Source organism: Onychostoma macrolepis, chromosome 25 (genome assembly GCF_012432095.1).
Source record: "Onychostoma macrolepis isolate SWU-2019 chromosome 25, ASM1243209v1, whole genome shotgun sequence".
Classification (NCBI taxonomy): domain Eukaryota; kingdom Metazoa; phylum Chordata; class Actinopteri; order Cypriniformes; family Cyprinidae; genus Onychostoma; species Onychostoma macrolepis.
The window spans coordinates 10,185,950-10,209,683 of NC_081179.1; the positions used below are offsets into that span (position 1 = coordinate 10,185,950).

Genomic DNA, 23,734 nt, shown 5'->3' on the forward strand with positions numbered 1-23,734 from the left:
TCAGGACTGTCAATGATTACATGATTTGCTCATTAATTAATCTAATTAGAAAATATTGATAAATAATTATTTGTGACTGAGAAAAAGCCCCAAATAAATAATTAAAAGATTAATTATCCTGTCAGACAGTGACGTTGAATAGACAACACACAAAAAAAGTGGCCTTTCAAAACGTTAGTGTTGTATGTTTTAATTCTATGACTCTCCTCATTAATTCAACACATTCTTGTATTCTTGGTTTCTAGCCTCTGCATCACATCTTGCTCTTCAAAGGGATAGTTCACCCAAAAATGAAAATTCTCTCATTATTTACTGACCCTCATGTCGTCCCAGATGTTTATGACTTTCTTTCTTCAGATGAACACAAGCAAAGATTTTTAGTCTGTATAATGCAAGGGGACAGAACCACTTCAGAACCCACACAAAGTGAACACAACGGTCAAGTTTAAAATATTAGTATTTGTATCCTTCTTACATAAGCCTCTCATTTGACTTCAGAAGACACTGATTCATTAACAGGGGTTGCATGTGTTACTGTCACATTCACTTTGTGTAGTTTTTGAAGTGTCATTTTTGGATGTCCCATACATGTGATTTTTTTTTTTTTTCTAAAACTCTTAATTTGTGTTCATCTGATAAATGAAAGTCATATGGGATGGTATGAGGGTGGAAAGGATGGAGTTTCCTTTTAATCCCTTTCCCTGTATTTTTTTCCGGTGTTCCGCTGTGCTGCATTTTAATTGTTGTTGTTGTTGCATTATATATACATGTTTGACCTGTGCCATTGCAATTTGTTTTGTTTTCTCCCTTTAACCAAACTTCTGAATGTCTGTCAGAAAAGAAAGTAGGCCTACTTCTACTTTTTTAATACTTGAGTACAATTTAAATTTACTCAAGTATGTTTTTGGCCAGATACTTTTAATTGAGTAAAATTTTGGAGTACTTTTTACACCTCTGCTTTGTTCTCATTGGTCAGTTGCAGCTTTCTGCAGTCTAAATTGTATAATTGACCATAGCCCACATTTTTCATGTCTCACATTTCACTCATTCTTGTCGTTCTCTTTTACTGTAATTCAAATAAATATTCAATGTCCATTTATTCATTTATTTGGTTTACTGCTGTAAATAATGTACAATTAGTTGGTTGATATTGCTAAATAACCCCCTTCATAAAGATATTTGACCAGCTGACTATAAATTATGCATTACTTTAATTTTCATCTAGCTGATTCAGATTCTTCTGTAGTTATTGACAGTTTGCAAACCTTCTAAGGCAAAATTTGAAGGCTTTGTCTTTTAGTGTTTTTCCTTAGCAGCAGCATATGCTAAAAATAGCTGGTGACTAGACTTTGTTGTCTTTGCAGAGCACCATAATAACTAGAGGACTGTGACAGACTAACAGAGCTTTTCCGCTGAGGCTAATAGTTCCCTCTGGACTGAAATGTGGGGTGATGTAGCTTTCTCGTAGAAGAGTGGAGATGCATCTTTTATAACTACAGAGCAAATGTATATAGGAAATGCAAAAGGGTGACCTCTGCCAGTTTCTCTATAACTTTTCCACCCCCTTTATTTATTGATGTATTATCAGTTGAGGGATATGCAGCTGTGTGTTTTGTGTTCACCCTCCCCTATCACCACCTTAAATGAAACACCACCCAACCGATCGAAGGGAACAGGAAGTCTATTTCAGAAGTAGTCATCCAAACACAGGGAGGACTTCCTGTCTGACATTCCTGACCTAGGCTGACTTCCTGCTTCTCCTCAGCTCTCCCAGACATGGACGGACAAATGTACACTTTATGACATTTTGTGAGTTTAATTAAGGATACAATTGAATTGTTTCATCAAATCGAAAGCAAAGTTGTGGCGTAAGTGCATGTGAAGAAATATCTGTCTTTAAAGAACAATTCACAATGCAATTCCAAGTGCTTCAGAGCAAATGCTTCACATTCCAGCTTTTTAAAATTTGTGTTGTGGTCAGGGTTTGGGTGGTGGCCATGGTTAGGATTTTGTCTAAAGATGAGGTTAGTTTTTGGGGAGCATTTTAGAATATTCCAGATGTAATGACATTTTGGTTTAAGATTTGGCAAACAAAGTCTTAATCTATCCATTATACTCTAGATTAGGCATATGGTATGAAAAAAGTGGTTCTTAAAAATACATTACAAACTTCGTTTTGCACTTCCTTTTACAATGCTTTTTCTAAGTTTCAATATTTGGTGAAACATTTTAAAGATATAATTCAACATCCACATATGTGCATAAACTCAAAAGCAATCAAATAAAAGGATGAAGAGCGGATTATGATTAGGGGAAAAATCTTTGATTTATAGGCCAAGAAAAGTACTCCAAAAAAGTGACAAAATGTTTTAGTTACTTCATCTGGCTACCCTCTGAATAAAAGATTTGTTTCTTAAACATTATTTTTGACCTAACACAGTTATGGAGTTAATTTCTGGTTTTTGATGTGGAGTACACATATTTTTATGATCCTGTTTATGCTCGAAGTACTTATTTGCACTTGCAGACATCTACATTAAAGTAAAAAGTGATATATGTTATTCAATTTTCCCACCTTTTGATATGTGCTATTAGAGAGACACACTGGGGTTTGGGGTTATGTAAAAATATGTAAAACGTGAGCTTGCATTTAACTAATTTTAGAAGGAAATCTAGCAGGCTAAGCCTATAAAAACAGAATAATTCCTAAAACATATTTCATTTACAATTCTAGATTGTCTTAAATGACTTAATAAGCTTGTTTGAATTATTCACTGCTGTGGTTGACACCCCAAACTATAGTACATATATGTAGGTTCCTACAAGCAAAACTCTGCTTCCATGCAATAAAGCCTGGGCTTTGATTGGCCCATTTAAAGTTGGGGAACACATTTGACTGCCAACAGCAAGCGTTGCCATATTTTAATGTCATTCAAGGGTGTTAGAATGAGCAGGAGATTAGATGGGGGCCCCTAATTATTTTGGCTTTAGTTCTGGATTAACCCTCTGTTCTGTCGACTTCAATTCACACTCGCCGTTTGATGAAATGTGAACTGACATAAATTCCGCGGCTCACTTTCAATCCGATTATGCAGTTAAATCACCGCAGTTCGAACCCAAGCAAGAGACTCTGGCGGGTCCCTATTCTCCCGCTCCTCCGAAGCCCTGACAGCTCCTCCCCGAAACACAGGGACCCACGCTACCTCCTCACAGGACCCACGCTACACTCTTAACCCCACATGAATAGGGCCTATTCAGCGAGGTAACGCTCAAGCACAACCTAAATATTGTTTTTATGAGCAGCAAATAGGTGGCACCTCCAAAATAATAGTCGTTTCTTAAATTCCCATCGTTCCTGGTCTTTTCTGGGGAGAAATAGCGCCTTGTTACAATGACAAGGCTTGTGTTGTTAGGGACATTTGGAACAAGAGGAACACAAGAAACCGACATACCATTGAAAACGTTTAAATGCATGGCGTTAATTCGCCTCAGGTTGCGGAACACAATCAGTTTTAAAACGGTGCAATAGAGTTGAAATGACATGGTGTTTAGCGTTTTTTCTCAAGGGAACAGTTTTGTTTTTGCCGCGCGAGAGATTATTTGCTTACTTACAAGCACACTGAATAGCGCGTTCACCCAATTTAAAAATGAACATTTATGAGAATGAGAGGTGTTTTAAAATCTAATTTAAGTCATATCTGCCACGTTTCTACTCATGTTAGCTTTATATTAATGTTTGTTTCTGTGTATTTTCAACAACATTTCATCATTAATATGAAAAACTTTTATCAGGATTACGACTAACCTGAACAAAATATTATTCATTTCTTTTAGTTATCTAGCCTCGTGACGTTTTTTTTTTCTTCTTCTTTTTCACTTTAACTCTGAACTTATCTGAACTTTACAAATGAACAATTAAAACCAATTATGAATTACTGTCATCTCACCGAAAGTGTTTTCCCCCTAAATAAGCCTGAAAGGAGTTGTAAATTCCATCCCCATCAAATCTTAAAACAATAATACACTTCTTGTACTTATTTCGTGCTAATATGAAAACGTCCGCACGGTACGTCTAGAACTAGGCTATATCAAGATTCGTTTGGCCTCCAGCAGAGGGCGATGTCAGCGCGGACCCTGCAGAGAAAGTCTTTTGAATTCATAATTCTTAAGCCATCTATTCTAAGACTATTTAAGTGGGTTTTCCCATGAATTTGCAATGCATTTTCACAGTAATTACGATCACACGGATCTGAATAATAAATACTTCATTCTCACACAGCTAGTTGCTTCATGAAGTAAAAAGGCTGGCTTTAGGTTGACATTAAATGTAAATTATTTATTAATATGATTGTACAACAACATTGTTCAACAGAATACAGTTTTTGTTGACTTTCCTGTAAATTTTATCACTCCAACATAGGTTACTTTATCTGACAGTCATAAACTTAATTAGATATTACAGTGGTATCATGATACTGAAATGTTTTAATTCTCAGAAAAATAGACTTATTTCAATCTATTTTTATTCTATGGTCTTGTTACATTACTACATTTCTTTGAAATTTTATTATGTTTTGTGCAATGTTTTTCTAGAATTTACAATTAAAAGATTTATGTTTTAATGCCTTAAACTGATTGGCTCACAGGATATTCACAGTCAGCTGGGTTCAGACAACGTTGTATCAGTGTAAATGATTCATCAGTTTAGTTTCCCTTTTTTCTGGTGAAATAGTTCTAGACTAAGATTTTCTTTGCAAACCCAGCTGCCTTCCCAATTGCACATAAATCTGTAGCGAGTTTCACTAAAAACTGTTGCAAGCTTCAACATTCCACTTTGTTTCCTTCTGAGGAATGTTTTGCCGAATCTAACATTCTTGAGTTGTTCTCTTCATATTTAGTGCTTTTGTCCTCTTCAAACAAGTCCAGTGATTTTCCCAGGAGTAAGAAAGAGAGCATTGAAATCTCCAAATTGGTATGGACCTCACCAACTCGCCAAAGCCTCTTTGGCAAATCTCTGTTTGATTTGACACTCCTGTTTGCTGTTGCAAAATCTTTCTTTTGTTGTGTCTGGATAAGCTTAATGACTTCTTTAACTTGGGAACGCAGCGAGAGAAAGCAGGGAAATCTATAAGATGGATGCTTTCACAGAGGAACTGTTCTTATCAGGTAGAATCCAGACTTCTTTGCATGTGGATGTAAAAACAGGACATCTATGCAACTGAGTTTAAGGTTTCCAGGTAGTGTTCTGAGGCCAGAGAAATGGAAAGAAAAGTAGGAAAATAAGTGAAACTTTGAGTATTGAGTGCACAGTGTGGACCCACCACAGCACAATTCAGAGAAGCAAACATGACCACGAATGCCTGTATTAAGGGATCAATCAGGGTCTGAATGGACCAGCATTAACTGGGCTCCTAATTCTGGTTTACTAACACCTGTAATAACTATCAAACAAGTGGTAATCTCATAAGCCCCCGTGTCATTTACATATTCCTCATTAGCTTGTTCAAACCTGAAGGATGCACTTTCTCTCTGTTGGCGGTCTCAACTCCTGCACTCTGACTGCTTGGGTGGTTCGGTGGCTAAGTGACCGGTCTGAATGTGATATGTATATGTATGTAAGGGATTATCTGTATTAGCATTGGCGTTTACCAACGTGGCCATATTCTTAACATGGCTCTGGATAATTGGAATGGGAGGAGAAGATGGCTGATCCATTAGTTCATTCTGTTTGCTTAGTGGATGGGTCGCTCCGTTCCTCAATTTTACCACTCGGGAACGTTTTTGTGGAAAGGGTGCGTACGTGTGCATGAGGACTTCTTTATGCTTACTAAACCTAAGCAGATTCTGCTACAAAGCAAATGCCTTGAAGTCTTAGCATGGCTCGCACATAGTATCGGGAGTTAGACCAAATACTGTGGATTTTTCAAGTGACTCTTGAGGGAATGACCCAATCAGACCACACAATCTGTGCTCTACACGAGAGAGATCTTTGAAATCCATAAACACCTTGAAAAGCCCCATTCTTGCGCCGATAATGCTGTGCTTTCGAAGCTCGCCATCAAATGTGCCGAAAACTACTTCAAAGAAAATTGAAATGTTTCAAATTCTGTCAGGGTAGAAAAGGATTATTGTAAGGCTCTAAATGGAGTTCATTTTGCCTGCATTGTGTTTTTTTTCTTTCTTTCTTTTTGCTTTGGTTGGTTTTCTTAAACAGCTGACTGAACATCTGTACTGGAATTCCAATCAGCACAGATCAGCGTCAGCATAGATTTGATCTAATATTGCAATGTGAATATAATATAATATAATATAATTAGTGCTGTCAAACGATTAATCTCGATTAATCGCATCCAAAATAAAAGGTTTTTTTTGCATAATACATGTGTGTGTTCTGTGTATATTTATTATGTATATATAAATACACACACGTACAGTATATATTTTGAAAATATTTGCATGTATTTACATGTCTATACTTATATTCCTTTAATTTATATTATAAGTAAATATATTTAATATATAAAAATAAAATTTTTCTGAAATATATACACACATGTGTGTGTATTTATATATGCATAATAAATATACACAGACCACACACATATTATGCAAACAAAACATTTATTTTGGATGTATTAATCGCGATTAATCATTTGACATCACTAAATATAATATAATATAATATAATATAATAACAATTTAAATATCTTAAATAGTTTTATTATATCTCATACAATGTTAATATATTATATAATGTTTACTCTAAAAGCAAAGGAATGAGGATAAAAGAAAACCTTGTAAAATATTTAATATTTATGAATTATTTATAAATTAATATTTTGTATTGTATTAACATATATATTTATCTAACAATCCAAAATATGTATTTAAATATATTTTATTCATTCATATTTAAATATTTATAATATTTAAATTGTTTATATATATATATATATATATATATATATATATATATAAATATCATATTATATTTAATATAGCATTTATATAATATATAGTAAATTATATAATATTAACATTTATTTTGTTTATATTCAAATATGTATGTACTGAAATGATATCTAATATTAATTTTATTGTATTAGCTTATGTTTCATTTAACTGACTATAATAATTTAATATTATAACAAAATATTTAATTACAAAATATATAGCTATAATATATAATTATACATTAAATGTTCTAATGTGAAAGTGTTTTATAAAACTGTAAAATGTAAAAACAGCTTTTTTGTTGGTGCTTTTCTCTAAAGTATAGTATTGTCTAAATTTCCCTTTTCCATAATATTTCTACAAATGACATCAGGTTGAATTGCTCACACACAAAGCAAAGCAGCTGTTAACTAGTCTTCCTGACTAGTCAGTACTGCCAACCCGATCCCACAGCAATTCGTACATATTTTACGAGGTGGCTAATTGAATGTGGTCGTATGAATTTGTACAATTTAAAAAAAATAATAATAATAATTTTTTAATTGTCCGTATTTTACAAATTCGTACAAAGGAAAACCCCTAATCTCACCTATAAACCTACCTGTCACACAAATTCATATGAATTAGCCACAACTTAAAATATGTATAAAATTGGTCGTGAGAGAGCCTTTGGTACTGCTCTCTGTTTTATGGTCCCAATATCTGCAATGTTTTGACCACTTCATCTCAAGACCCCTGGATTCTGGCCCACTTAACCCGTCTGCTTCTTTCTCTTTAGCCATAGGGATGGAGTACTGGGACTTCTGGTCCTGACAGGGGGCAGCTCAACCAGTGAAGAATGGTCCAGGCAGCTGGTGTGACTAAGCCATGTCTTGTAAGGATGGGGCGGAGTGGCGTAGACTGTGAAGGCAGGGAGGGAGGTAAGGCGGATGGGGAGGGGGGCACCATCAGGCTCTCCGCAGAAAACAGTGTCTTTACATCGCACCAACTGTTCACATTTTCAACGCCGACCCCCTTTTTTTCTTCTTCCTGCCAGAGCTTTGTTAACAAAACAGTTTACTAAGCGCTGGTAAGACATGTGGTTAATAAAGTGCAGAGGGTGCCATCAAAGTCCTATGCGGTCCATATGGACCACACCAAGCATCCGTATTGTCCTCCTGTCATTAAGCTACTTAACAGGCCCTAACTGCATTAGATCATTAGAAAATAACAGCACATGCTCAACCTGATGCTTCTGTCGCTAAAATGCCATAATAGCACCCAAAAGCTTTTTACTTAGAAACATTTTTAGAGCATCTTTTTAGGCATTTTTGGGCATATCAAAGATCAATATTTGCTCATTTGTTGAGTGTCAAAATCCCTGAATGTGAGGTTGTGATCTGTTAAGGGTATAATTGACCTAACAATGTAAACGGTTGGCATCTTTTTAGGGATTATATCCTGCGAAAGCCAAAATTGTATTTACTGGGTCGTTTTTACTACATTTATGTACTTTTGTGTTTTTTTAAAGAATCTTTTTAGGCATTTTTGGGCATCACAAGTGACTATATTTCATACTTAATCTTAGCTAAGATTTGCCTCTTTGTTGAGTGTCAAAATAGCTGAAAATAATGTCATGATTGACCCCATTGACTTTCACTGCACAGAAAAAAATAAAAAATAAATAAAATAAAAATAAGATACTTTCTTCTGTGGAGCGATACAGATTTGGAACGACATGAGATCATGAATAAATGATGGCATAATTTTCTTTTTATTTCTCTTTAATAGTAGTTTACAAGAATGGGTTTTGATAAATAGGTGTTTTAAATTTTTTTCTTAAAGTAATATGTAGAATAAAATATATAATATATATTCTTTAAAAGAAATAAAGAAGGATAGTTATAGAAGAGAGTCACAATAAGCACAGTGGTATTGTATCAATATTGTACCAGAAAGCAAAATGTAAAATATGACATAAAATGAATACATCAAAAACAGACATTTATCCCTTCTCTTATGCTGAAATATTAGCCGTTGCATAACAGAAAATGAACCATTTGAAACATTATCTGCACACCTAAGTGCTCTGCTGGACTTGTAATGATATGACTAGTGATATAATGTGACTTTTAACTAGATCATCTTTTCCTTATTCACACAGTAAGATACCCTGGGGAGCTGACAATAGATCCTTTGAGAGAGGAAGGGAGGTCTGCACTGGCCAAAGGTTAAACAGGGCTTTTGGCTGGTGATAAATCACTATTAAATGAGGCCTGCATTGCGGCGCATTGTCGTTGCTCACTTTCAAACCCATTACCTTCTGGTTGTAAAGCTGACACAGCTAATGAACTGACTGCTTTGAACTGGGGCCACAATATTGACTGGTTGCTTGGGGCAGATGTCTCAAGTCAAGCGACTAGTAAATGTACATTTGATTAAGAAAGACTCTTTGGGTCTTTGGGGGTGGAGATATTCTGAGGGGGTTAGGCTGCTTGGATAGCAGGGGGCTAGTCTCCACTTAATGAAAACACTTGAGGAAGTTCATATTAAAACAATTGGGCTGACTGAACCGGGCTGATGAAAGAGTGTAAGGCATGCTGTTTGATTTTGCGAAAAGACAAAAGGCTGCTAATGATTAGCCGAGACATGGTCAACTCACTTCCTCTCAGCTCTTCTGGTGCTGATGCTGGTTTTGATTGACATTTGTGAAAAGCGAAAGAATTTGGGGTTTAAAGATGAGGTTGAAAATTCATTTCAACAGTTATGGATTTGATCTAATTTGGTTAGCATTTTCATTTTCAGATAATTATTTGTGGTTATTCAAAAAAAAAAAAAAAAAAGGTTTTAAGAATTTTCATGTGTTAGTTAACAAAATTTTAAACATGAAGCTGGATTTTTAAATATATATATATATATAATTATCTACTTTTTTAAGCAAAAGAATCAATCATACTTCTGACCAACTGGTCCCACGCTGATATTGTCTTTGTGGACTAATGAATCATTTCCTCTCAAGTTCACACAGGTGTTCTATAAACACAGGTGTAATTCATCTAATCAACTTTTAATTCAACTAATCAACTAATATTTGGCAACACTAATAATTGGCAACCAAAAATGTCCAAATACATATTGTCTTATTTTTAACAGTAAGCCTCAGTAAAAAAAAAAAAAAAAAAGTTTTATATATATATATATATATATATATATATATATATATATATATATATATAAGTCATCACTTAAGACTTACTGATACAAAATTTTAATTACACTTTATTTGGAGTATTTCTTTATTGCATAATGCACATTTCTTAATATTATACCTAAAATGTATTTTAATATCATAAGGATTGTATGATCTCTGTATAATATCTTGCAGTCGTTAAATGCAAGATATTAAAGCGTACCTTAAGTATACTTGCAATAGTTGCACTTTAGCACAATCAGATATACTTCAGTATATTTTTAGTTGGACTTCAGCACTACTTCCGCACAATTAAAGTGCATTAAGCACAAAATTAGTTGTTCCAATTTAGCAAACTTTATGTATGACAGTTTAGTATACACAAAGTACAATTGCAGAGTATTTTTATTAAGCACATAAATTCATACTTGTATTTGTAGTACACTTTGCACAAAATAAATGTATTTCAGATACACTTTAGTATTTTTTTTCACAATGGAATCTATTGGTTTATCATTTATCATGTCATTATCATGACATGCCTACATTTTTAGGTGTGACTTAAATGTACAAATACTTTCTGGGCCACTTCATGCTACTTTTAGAAGTAATAGTAAGAATATTATTGAATATTTTTGCTAATTTGCACCATAGTCTCAATGCATTCGTTTGACACCTCTATAGCAGACTTGAACTGACAGATTAGCCTATAGTAAGCCTATTGGAGGAGAAGTCAGCGGCTCTAAAAGGAAGCATGACTAACTGTTATCTTGTGCTGCCGGTGAAGGATGGGGAGCTGAAGCAGTGCTGATGTGCTGATTAGCATATAATTGGTTCTTTTGTATTAAACACAGGGAATTAGCCTACTGTTCAGCCTGCTGTTAGCAGCCTGGTTTCCTATTCACTTAAAGAGAGAGTGAACAAATGGCCTGCTGGGAAGTGCTGGCATCTGACAAAAAATGGAAAATCACCAAAAAGAGTAAAAAATATATCTTATTAAAATCAATATCTATCTATGAAGAGTTTATTTGAAAAACAGATAAATTATCATGTTATCATGTTTTTATTGTGTTAGTTAGCTTCTATATTAGTAACTGTATTTTTTTTATTGTCTTAACCGTAATCAAAATTAACCAACTGCAGTTTGATTGAGATTAATTGGAATGCACAATGAAAAAAACATGATTTTTGTTTTGAAAATGGTTAAAAACGGAGTTATCTGTTTTTGCAAATTAACTATATATATATATATATATATATATATATAGACAGACAGACAGATAGATAGATATAGATCTATATGTATAGTCTGTCTTTCTCTGTCTATCTATCTATCTATCTATCTATCTACACTGTAAAAAGTGATGTTGATTTAACTTAAAAAAATTGAGGAAACCCGTTACCTTAATAATTTTAAGTAAATGATCATTTAAAAAAATTAGTTATTTGAATTGTCAAATTCACTTAACTTTTTTTTTTTAATTATTATGTACTTAATAATTTTAAGGCAACGGGTTTCCTAAATTTTTTTAAGTTAAGTCAACTTTCACTTTTTATGGTCTATCTATCTATCTATCTATCTATCTATCTATCTATCTATCTATCTATCATCTATCTATCTATCTATCTATCTATCTATCTATCTATCTATCATCAAAGTGCAATGTTTTATTGCACTTTTATGATGTTTCAGTTTCCTGTTGTTCCTTTATTTTCTTTCTCAGGAAATGATCTTTAATCTGTCGATGATTCTCTGATCAGTAAAGATAAACATGTAATCTGGTTCTTCACACTCGTCTGTTATCCACACAGTGTTACACCATTAGTCATCATATTGACCCAGCCATTTCCATGGTGCGCCTGTTGTAAATTTGTTGTTACATGGTGTGTCTGCCACGGTCCCTGCTGCATATTTGTTTGGGTTGTGTGTGTGTGTGTGTGTGTTTGTGAGAGTGTGTGCAACGCTTATGCAGGGGAGTGTGTGTAGGGCCTGCCAAGCTGCCCCCCATCTCTGATAAATGGACTGTGGTCAGTCTGGGGGTGGTGGGGGGGGGGTTCACGAGGCCCCACGGGGCCAACAGTGCTCTCGGATGCAGGGATGAGGTGGACCCACGCCAATTATGGTCTTTTGTATGGGCTAACTTTGTGATTGACATCGGCTCTACCCTCTCCCCATGGACCCCATTTACACATACTGGCCAGTAACTGACCTGCACAGGGGAGGTAATGCATTTACCGAACTCTCAACTGGCTTTTGCCTTCGGTCGCTTGCTGAGTTTTTGAGCAGAGATTAACTTATGACTTCAGGTGAGACGTTTATTATTTTCTCATAATTACACAGCCACTTTGTGGTATTAGCGAAACGAGCTTAAAAACGAAACGTTTGCAATTTAAGATCGAGTGTGTTGGGTAAAAGTTTCCGCTATGTCTAAAACAACTGTGGCGGGCATCAGATAGGGGTCATTAAGGCATCATCTGTAAATCCCACACATTCCTGCTCATGAAGACACAAGCGTCAGCAGCGAAATGATCTCATTGTGACTTTCTCTTTAATTTTCAATCAATTTATAAGGGTTTGCCTTTTCCTGCCTCTGTCAATGAGCTCTCTTTCTCCGTCTTTTATTTTCTCCCTAAAGACAGCTGAATGAGCATGCAAGAAGATGTGAGCATAATGACCCCGGCAATGGTGACAAAGCCTAATTGGTCACGGAGGCCAGTGGCTAATGAGCTGAAAAAATGAGCCCATGGGTGTGTAATAACTGTATTTTCTTCCATTTCTTCTCCTTTCGTCACAGTCCTGTGTGGCATTTTTAACCAACTAAAATGGCACCAGATGCAACAGGGCTCAGACATTTTGACTTGAATTGGGAAACCATATGTTCAGATAAGTCATGGTTTCCCGTTTCCCACAGGCAGGGGCCAGTGCATCTGTGAGGAAAAGCACTGGTGGCCAGGAAACCCTGCTTTACGACTTTACACAAGAGCTTACGGTCTTGGATGGCATTACTTAGGCATGAGAGGGTTTTTGCCTAAGAAAGGTGAAGAAAGCAAGAGAAATGAAGATGCAATGGAAATTGATTGAGATTTTTTACTTTTTTTACATTTTGCAAAAGGAGAATTGTAGTGATTCTTATAGTTTTACTTATACCTAAAGGAATAGTTATTTAAAATAAAACAAAAGCTCTTTTCAATGCAATAAAAGTGAATGGTGGCAAAGGCCATCAAGCAAGATTTTCAGTGAGTAATGACTAACATTTTTCTTTTAAAGTGGTATCATATGGCTTCATAAGACTTGAGTGCGCAAGTTGTATGGACTGCTTTTATGGTGCTTTTTCTATTTTTTCTATTTACCTTCTTTATATAGAAAAGAGCATTTCTTTTTGTGTTGAGGGTAAGTAAATGGTGTCAGAATTAATTTGACAAAAAAAGTTTGTAAATTAATTTATTTCAATCATAATAATAAACATAAATAATTGAAATTTAATTCTACATTTTTTTTTATATACATTTGACCCTTTTATAGATATTTTATATTAGCAAGCATTTCAGCTTGTTTGGTGTGGAAAACCCTTTGGCAATGAAATCCAAAACAAAGGCTTTTCTCAGCCGCTCTTGCTGCTCACTTCAGATTCTCCATGACTCCAGTCAAGTGAAGTTACTACCTCAGTTTTTTTTTAATATACTGCACTTCTTGCCCTCGTGAACCTGTTGAGAGCCTCTGAAAGGGACCTGAGGAGTGCTACTGGTCCCTGAAAATAGTGCTGACTGTCGGGCCGAAAAGGGGGGAGTCTGCTTTTATTCAGTGCCTAAGATAACAGCATACAGAATGATAGACTTCTCTGAATTGTTTGTTCCTCTTGCCCATTGTTCTTCCCTCCATTCAATGAGTCTCTTAGCCGCACTTGAGGGGGGCCGTCACAGGTAGGAAGGCAACTGAGCTTATTCCCAGCACATGCTTGATTGCCTCCTTATAGACTCTCACTCTCAAGGCTCTGAAAGGCCTTGGCGGCCTGGTGAATAAACTACTGCTCGCTTCCATAAACTTTTTCTCCTCCCGAATTTTCCGAGGATGTGAGCAGAGAAGCTCAGAGCCAGGCTCGGGGGAAGCGTCTGAAAAGGGAGTCTGTTTGAGAATCAAAGCCCACCGGGTCCACCCTCTCTGCACACGCACAAAGGACGAGGGTGCACCAGACCCTGCCCACCGAAGAGCAAACTTCTTGTTTGCACCAGTCCAGGTACGGCCTGTTAAAGGAACATAGTGAAACTACTTTTTCTTAGACATGACATAAAATATCTAAACATGCCTCATTTCTTCCAGGATTGCTGTCATTGGTTCTTGCTGGCCATTGTGCTTCTGTTGGGACTCCGATAATGAATGAACCTTGAGGGAAGATCTCATTTTAAATTCAATTAGCTCAGACTAGACCTATACATATAAGAAGCCGTACAATGAGGGATTGTTGGTCGAAATCAGTCCGTCTTGACTGTCTTGTCTCCTTCCTGTGGATTGTTCTTCTCTTGTTAATGAGGAGAGACTGACAGTGGAGCATGCTGGGGTTTGGTACCAGATCTTTGACTACTTTAAAGACATGTTAACTATTACCTCCAACGTCAAAGGGTTTTAAGCTAACAAGACAATGCGGATGCCGACAAACGCGCTTTTACAGATCACATGAAAGGATCGAGTCATGTCAGGCCAAATAGTTAGACAAAGAAATCACATCAAATCTTGTGTAAAAAGAACAACACTTGCATAATAGCAGTTTTGGGCACTAGAATAATTGATTTCCATCAGAAGCATCAAAAATAATCCTTGATTTTTCTTTTAATAAGAACATCAGTTTGAAATCAAAGAATATTGTTGGCATTTAGACTTGGCACTTCCATCGTTTTCTAGACTTAACTGAGCTTTGCTGGCAGCTTAGTCCCAGAATGAATGTTGGCTGTTTGAGAGACTGAAAAGCAGTATTTTTATCACTTATAAGTAAAGTTTGTGAACAGTTTTAATGTCTCCACGGAGGATGTGTCGCTTTGTGACGCTTGCATGTTCTCCACCTGTTTAAGGAAAGTTGTAAAGATGTCCATCAGTAATTTTAAGTGGGTTTGATTGACATTGTCTTTGGGAGGGAATAAACTCTGCTTAAACATTGTCTTTATGTGCTCTGTGTTTAGCTGTTGGACTGTGACCTCTCCATCTGTTCAGGCTAATCTGGCCATTATTTGGACACTAGCTTCTTTCTCATGCAGGATACACTCAGAGCCGAAGTTTAACACATAAGGCATAATGCTAAATTAAAAGAGATTTGTAAACGCATCAGCTGAACTGACTTTATATAACATACAGGGTAATTATTACTAGTGACAGGTATCTAGACGTTTATTAAATGTAAAGAAACTGTACATGGTCCTTTATGACATGGTCATATTAAATAATCACTAGTGTACTGTAAAAATGTCTATTGTCACCGTTTTTTTTTTCTTCTTGCGTAATAAAGTTTCATATAGTACTTTTACAAAAGTCGTTTGACTGCCAGCTACTGTTATTCTTTACTTTTATAGATAATAAAAATAGTAGTACAATAACCAGTGAATGTACACGTCAGTTCTATATTAATACTAAAGATAAAGAAATATATTTGTGAAAGATTATTGGTCTTTCTCTCTGTCTGAAATATAAATAATTTCTATATTACTTTTATTAATTGATTTACAGAGGGAAGTGTAGATCTCTGATATTCTATATAATAATTACAGTATTTTTTTAATACAAGTTTATATGATCTTTCTACATTTTTTAAGAAATGAAAATGAATATTTATATGTATTTACAATAGTTATAGTACTTAATGTCATTTATTTGTAATTTGTATATATACAGTAGTCAACATTTGAAGTGGATCAAAAAGTTCATCAAAATTGTCCCAAGACAAGAACGCATTTAGGTTTTAGGACAAATTTGATGAAAGGTTTTGATCCACTTCAAATGTTGACTACTGTATATATATACAAATTACAAATAAATTACAATAAGTGTTTTAATATAGATATTTATATATACACACACACACACACGTATGTATAAATATATGTATGTATATGTGTGTGTGTAATACATATATACGTATTACACATACATATAATAATAATAACAATAATAATGGCCTCAGATGGTGCCTTGCTTTAATTGGACACATGCACACTCACACCTTAATGAAATACCTCCATCACAGCGTGCAAAATCTGCTTGTGAAAGCACTTCTAACCCGATCCATCACTAAATGACACTGATAGCCACACCGGCCCACCGTGTACAATGACTGACAACCTGAAGAGTGACATCATAAACCTGGACACCCCAAGCAGTGGCCAAATCCCCTCGAGATCACAGGACCTCTGTGCTTTAAAGCCACTGTTTATAATCTGACTTAACACTGAGTCACTCAGGGTTGACGCAGAAGATTAGAAAAAATCTCAACGAAATATGAGAGAGCAGCTTTTCATGCCTTTTGTTACTGGCCTTGACCCCATGTGTCTTCCCAGTCGAGAGAAACTATAAGCTTAGATCAAGGAAAACATTAAAGGGAGAGAGAGAGAATAAGAAGTAAATGTATTCATAAAATCAGTAGGCCTCTGGGAATGGGATTTATGTAGCGCAAGCTGTTACCTTTCATACGGGAACCTGTTTAAGTGAGAGAGACACTGACGAAATTTTGACAGCAATGTTTTTATGTTGATGCTGAAAGTAAATCCTGAATGCAAAAAAAGAGAAGTTTCTTAAGGGATTCTTTTCTGTCCCATCTAGAGCGACTCTTAATGGATAGCGGATCCCCCCCGCATACACCCTCCCGAACCCCATCCCATTCAAGTGAAGTTGTCCATTAATTAATCTCTATGTTTTTCTCTCCAAACACTTCTTCTGGGGTTTCTCTCTCCTTTCATGCTTGTTTTACACACACACTCGTGAGCAGCACTATGGGAAAGAAAGCCCTATAGTCGGGCACAAGTGTCTTAATTAAGGCAGAGAATCGCAAGCAGGCTCAGCTTATTTGGGATTCCTTTCTTGCGTGCCGAAAGAAGCCAGAGAGAAGTGTGAAGTTGCACTTTAAGTTCAGCTTGTTTGCCGCTGCCAGTATAAGGTCTTAATAGATACAATGACTTGGAGAGGTTTTCAAATTAAAACTGTCAAGACCCCTCCACGGCCCATGCCATTCACTCTCATTATTTCCAATATGAGGAGCTGAAAGGGAGAAGAATACAGCATCTTCAAAGTCCCCCTTCAAATAACCCTTGTTGGTAATTAACAGTGTGGATAGGTATCGTCTTAGTTTGTCGTGGAGAGCCGAGGGTGAAGGTTCTGTGTGTCTGAGACTCTCAATTCAATCGCTGTGAATTAAATTCTGCTTCATTTCTCAAGGAAGCTTTCCAGCCTTTTTGGAAATGTGACGATTGTTGTGAAATTAATGAGCAGAGCTGAGGAAGACTGAATAAGCTTAGGGGAGAATCTTCTTGGTCTTAGGTTGCTCTTTCATAGCTCATGAGATTTGAAGTCATCACTTAGGTCTTATTTCAGTATATTTAAGTATATATTAAGAGACACAAAAGATAATTTTTTTGTTAGAATCATTGTAGATAGCATGGCTTAGATGATTTGGAAATCTTGAAAGAGCTTGATGAGAAATTTTTGAGTAGTCTATAGGGTTTGATATCTTGGTGAAACTTCTGAAAGCAAAATTTTATTTTATTTTATGATGAAACTGTTTGTATTTGTAGATTAATATTATATGAGGGACTTTCATACTGTAAGGATCTGCTATCTTAAACACCATGCACAAGTTTATAATTATTTATTTTTAATATCATAGTAAAATTATAATTTTGTATAATATATATTTTCTAATTATAGTGCATAGTAAATAGCAATTTTTAGATGATTTCACAACCACAAATTACAACCAGAACCCTGTTTAAGATCTTAATACAAACAATGACTTGGAGAGGTTTTCAAATATTTTAAAATTCTAAATAATTCAAAATAATTATAATTGATAATTCTTTAAAATGTATATATTTTTTAATTAGAGTGCATATGAAATCATTTTTAGATGATCAAATTTCAACCAGACTCCTGTTTAATCTTACTTGCTACTTTAAGATGTTACAGTTTCTCTCAAAACAACCATCTAGAAGCAGTCCAATAGTCTTGTAGCCAAGTCTCTGGATGTGATTTGGCTCCATGTCTATTAAGAATACTGTTCTCTTTGAAACGACGCCTCTGAATTCTTCCTCATTTTCACTCATCTTTTCAAACTGCCCCTTTTGTTCAAATCAAGAGATGGGAGAAACCATCAGTATGTAAATTGCATGCTCATATGAGACTTGCTCATGTCGCTCTATCTATTGAGCCACCCTTTCCATTCCCAGATTTATCCCCCCAAAAAAGAGAAACAATTATTTGGATGACAAAAGAGTGGGGGGTAACGACTCGCAACGCACGCAAGAGAAATCACATTTGTGGGGGAATTACAGAATAATTACACATATGCACGGATTGCCAGCATTCATGGGCTCTGACAATATTTTAAGGATTAGAGATGTTAGTGGCGCGGCCCTCTGCCAGAGAAGGAGCTCGCGGATGCATTCAAATGCAAAAGCATACCGTTAGGAGGGGGTAATGCCGTCTGTCTGTACCGCTCGATACACTTTTGTGAAGGGCGTCCCATCCAACAGATTCGGCCACTTGATGCCCAGATCTGCTCTCAGAGAAGAAGTAGTTAACAAAGACGGACAGCCTCTTTAGGATAAAAGTAATTATCTTGAAGCTGATAAAAGTACTGCTTGACTGAAGCCTTCTGAAAACTATAACAGACAGCATATTTTTGTCTTCAACGTAATCCGAAAAGTTGAATGCATGACATGGAACAGTTTGATTTGGAGTGGGAACGACGTTAAGAAGATGGTGTGTTTTTGCTGATTTCCAGCTATGTCCATATCAATATGTCGAATCTTTTAACAGGAATATTATTTTTTTAACAGGTTCAACATGAGTTAAGCTTGATTGGCTGCATTTATGGCATAATGATAGTTAGCACAAAACAATGTCCCTCATTTCCTAAAAAAATACAAAAATAAAGAGTACAGTAATGCAGTTACAATGGAAATAATGGGGCCAGTGGGGGTTTATTTAGAAGCAGAAATATGAATCTTGTAATTTTACAAAAGCACCTACATCATTTTTTTTCTTTATACAGTCATTTCAGAGTTTTAGGGTTGATGCCATTGAGTTATCATGGCAAAAAAAAGTTGTAAAATTGTATATAACTTTACAAAGAAAAGGTTAATATATGATTTTATCACACATCATGTTAAACCGCATATTGTTTCTATACTATGTAAAAAGGATCTTTTGTGTTTACAGATTGACTCACTTTTATTAAAAGTGCCTCACAATAGAGAAAATGAAAATGAGAGCTTTTGTTGTAGTCAACAATTAATTGATTGAGTTTAACACTGATATCAAACTCTGTTTGCATTTAGACCGAAAAACTGTGTTCATTTTTAATGAAATCCGACTTTTCAAAGTGTTTAAAGCTGCAAGCAGAGGTATATCGTCCGTACGGTCCATGAAATTCCCTCATTGTTGGTGTTTAGACATGGAAATGTAAGGCATTCACGGGAACTAAAGCCATGAAAAACGGATGAAATTACAGTCTGTTGGGGTGAAAAGGCCAGAGCAGGCGAAGCACAAAGGCAGATATTCTGGTGTTAAAAGTCTGGTGGTGGCTCTCTAACAGGTGAAGGCCTCCAGTGTGTGGCGACGGCACGTGAATGTGACCGGACAACAGGCATCCTGCTGGGAAACCACAAAGAGGGAGCAAACACCATAACCACCAAGACACTGAGCGCATCAAGTGCCGGCTTTCACTCTCACGTAACCTTTGGACTTCTTCAAGTGTTACAGATATGGCACATTTTGGCAAACCAGTAGCAGCCAATGGGAGATGAATGACCGGTGAACGCTTTCATTTGCAGAGACCCCTTTTCAACAGGGGCTAATATGCGGAGAGCAGGCGTTGCTTGGGAATAGCCACAAGTTCCTCTTCGCTTTTTATCTCTGTGTGTGTGGGTGTGTGTGTGACGGCAACCCTTGAGAAATCTGATTTGGGGCCCTGACTGAAAGGAAGGCAGGTTGAGCGTGTGTTATAATCTTAGAGAAGGTATGGTGAACATGACACGGCTCTCAAACTGAGAGCAAAATATGCATGTGTTCGCTTTCTGAAGAGGACTGTATTTGTTTTTGTCTTATCTGTTGTCTGTACTTTTGTCTCAGATTTGTTGCTTGGACAGTTATATATACAGATCAAGCACAAAATACAGCTGCCCAAGATGATGAAAAAAAAAAATCGTAGAAATGTAATCTTATTAATTATAAAAAACATTTATACAATTTTTGATGCGAAAAACTAAAAATTAAAGTACTAAAATAATTTCCGTACACTTTAAATATGTTTATGCAATCATTATTTTCAGAAATATTTTCAAACATTTTTGAAGTACTTTTTTTCTTTACAAATTCCATACATTTTTGCATCATAATTATTCAAAGTTTTCTTTGCGTCAAAGTTTTCTTTTAGTTTTGACCTAAAAGTCCTTTTTCATAAAATGTTATATGTTTTAAAAACGTAATGACTTTGATACAGTCTTAACTATAATTGGTATTAAATATATATATATTTGGTATTAAATATAAATTATATATGTATTCATTTATGCCATTGTTTTTTTTGTTGTTGTTTGTTTAGTGCTGTCAAACGATTAATCACTATTAAGCGCATCAAAATAAAAGTTTTTGTTTACATTATATATGTAAGTGTACTGTGTATATTTATTATGTATATGTAAATACACACACATACAGTATATATTTTGAAAATATTTACGTGTATATGTTTATATATTCATATTCTTATATTTTAAATTATATATAAATATATTTAATATATAAACAACATATTTTTCTTAAATATATACAGATCATATATACACATGTGTTTGTATTTATATATATAATAAATATACACAGTATAGATACATATATTATGTAAACAAAAACTTTATTTTGGATGTGATTAATCGCGATTAATCATTTGGCAGCACTAATATATATATACATATTCTGTTTTTTCTTTTTTTAAAGAATTTCGAGCCTTTAAATGAGAATTCTTTTCATTTTTATAATCTCCAGACAGTTACGCTTTTTGAACATGCTTTCAACTTCCAGATTTTAATTCATTTTTTCTTGGGGCATGAATTGAAAAATGTCTTTTATAGGACATTTAAGAAAATACAATAGGTTTTAAAAGTGAATACTACTCATTAATCTACAGTTATTGCTATTATGATTTTGTTATTGAAATCAATATAATAACAATAAGGTGAAATGGCTCAACCAATGTCTAATGCTTAATGTCTTAACATATTTAATACAAAGACAACAAATGATGACTCTACTGTCTAAAAACCACTTTTTTCTTATTAAAGGCAACAATGACATTGGAAATGTAATGATAAAAAGCATGTCAATATATCTACAGTAATGCTGTTTAAAAAAAAACAACAACAACTTGACTGTACCATCGAACACATTTGAAGTTAAAAAATGTCTCTACTAAAGGCCTGCGCTCAGCATCACAGACAGCTGCACAAAAAGTCTCTCCATACCGACTCAAAACAACAGTGGGGAGGGGAAGAGACTTTCTGGCCTCTTAGAGGCAGCCTCTTGAAGTCGGTCCCGACAGTCAACCGGGGTGTTGATTAGTAACCCCCTGCCAGAGGACGAGCTCGCGTGCCTGCACCATTCGCCACCTCCGGTCGAGGTCTCCAACATGCCACCCTTTTGAGAGCAAGTCAAACTGCGGCCCGAAACGCTGCAGAGAATAAAAGTCCCCTGCGCAGCAGTGGACGTCCAGCAGACTTCCATTCAAGCCCTCGACCTCCATGAAAACGGCAAAATCTGAAACGAAACTTTCGATCTCCGCATCCCGTTTGAGTGCGGGAGAATGGTGGCCTTCCATTTTCACAACTCCCCCCACTGATCCTTTTGTTCTCACTGTGGCCCTAATAGTCTTTAGATTTCGCTATGACCCAGTGAGGGTTATAGACTGCTGAAAGAGTCCCTTTTGTTCCTAGCTTTGAGAATGATAAGGAAAAGGGCAAAAAAAAAAAAAAAAAAAATAGTCAGTAAAATCCAAAATGAAAGCCAAAATGACATATCCTTTAATATGAAGGCACAAAAAGGGGTCTGTATGATTATCAGCATCAATGAGTTTGCTAATGAATACGCACTTCCTAAATTACAAGTTATCGGGTTAATGGCTGTCCTCTACATATAAAAATATACAGGAGGATCCATGTTTTATTCAAAATCAGATTTATTATCTGGATAAGAAAGGGTCCCATAAAAATGTTAGGATGGCTATTGAGAGTCCCCTGGCCCTTTGTGAGCGGGACCCCTCCTCATCTGAAGAAGGAATGATTTCATGACTGACTGAGAATGAAGAACAGCCTCAGTTCTCAAGTGACTATTTTCCTGACTCTCTCTCTCACTCTCTCTCTAAGCAGTAACACCTACATTGTATGCAGAAAGACAGAAAGCATTGAATGGCCTTAAAAAGAAACCCCATTCACTTCAAGGCAGCTGGGCAGGCCAAGTGTTCAGCCGGCCTCTTTACTCATGGATGGGTTTTTGTGCGAAGCGTGAGGAGAGGCCTCCAGCGCTCCTTCTTTAAGGAAAAGAAAGACAATAAATTTGTCTTGTGAGCATTGCTACTGCCCAGTTCTTCCACGTAGCATTACACTGTGGCCAGTATACAGTTTTATACTTTTCCTGGATGGTTTTGTGGGCTTCTGGGTTGATCTGATCTGCATTTTCGCCATTGCACTGCCAGGGGCTTGAATACGTGCCAGTCTTAAAAGAGGGTCTTTAGAATGTAGAGGGGGTCAAAGGTCTCGCAGGAATGTATAGATCCTTACTGCCATCAGTCTTGACCATCAGTGGACAGCAGAAAATAACACTGAGTCTAGAGTGGCTGTTCACTTTATGAAGTCTCCTCAGAAAAGAAGAATTGAAGTCCCTCTTTGGCCTTTTTTCCTGTTCTTTTCTTTCTCTATACCTCCACTTTTAAAGCATTGTGCTTCTCTTGGCTTCTGTCTTCTTTCACCTATGGAAACTTGTTTCCGCCTCAGTTACAAAAGGTAATTGTGAGATAAAGTTTCAAATAAGAACTAAAGTCACGCTGTGTGATATAAAGTCAAAATTACAATAAATCGCAAGAAATAAAGTCACAATTGGGAGATTAAAAGACAAATTGCAAATTTTAACAAATTGCAAATTTTATCATTAAATTGCTTAATTTTAAAGTCATATTTTGAGATAATAAGCTGCAATTATAATAAAAAAAAGTCACAATTATAAGATAAAAAGATAAAGAAAAATTTGAGTTATAAAATTACAACTGCACTGAATTAAAAAAAAGTTTTTTTACACAAAAATCGCTAGTAAATTTCAATTAACAAAAAGTAACACAATAAATTAAACATAGTTCAAGTAGAAAC

The 23,734-nt window shown here is 35.6% G+C and overlaps 1 protein-coding gene across 9 annotated transcripts in view; it reads left to right on the forward strand.

Annotated features, from left to right (window-relative positions):
- The window catches only part of dbx1b (developing brain homeobox 1b), a 43,247-nt gene that overhangs the window by 8,698 nt on the left and 10,815 nt on the right, over positions 1-23,734 (forward strand). For 2 of the 9 annotated variants that reach the window (XM_058766589.1, XM_058766593.1), the window contains exons 2-3: positions 7,733-7,874; positions 12,760-14,358. The exons of 1 other annotated variant lie outside the window; for it this stretch is intronic. The gene's annotated coding sequence lies outside the window, so the exon portion shown is untranslated. Of the gene's footprint in view, positions 1-2,301; positions 3,263-4,920; positions 4,973-7,732; positions 7,875-12,759; positions 14,359-14,441; positions 15,442-23,734 lie in introns of those variants that run through there. 6 more of the 9 variants (XR_009269302.1, XM_058766590.1, XM_058766595.1 and 3 more) reach the window with 6 other exon arrangements.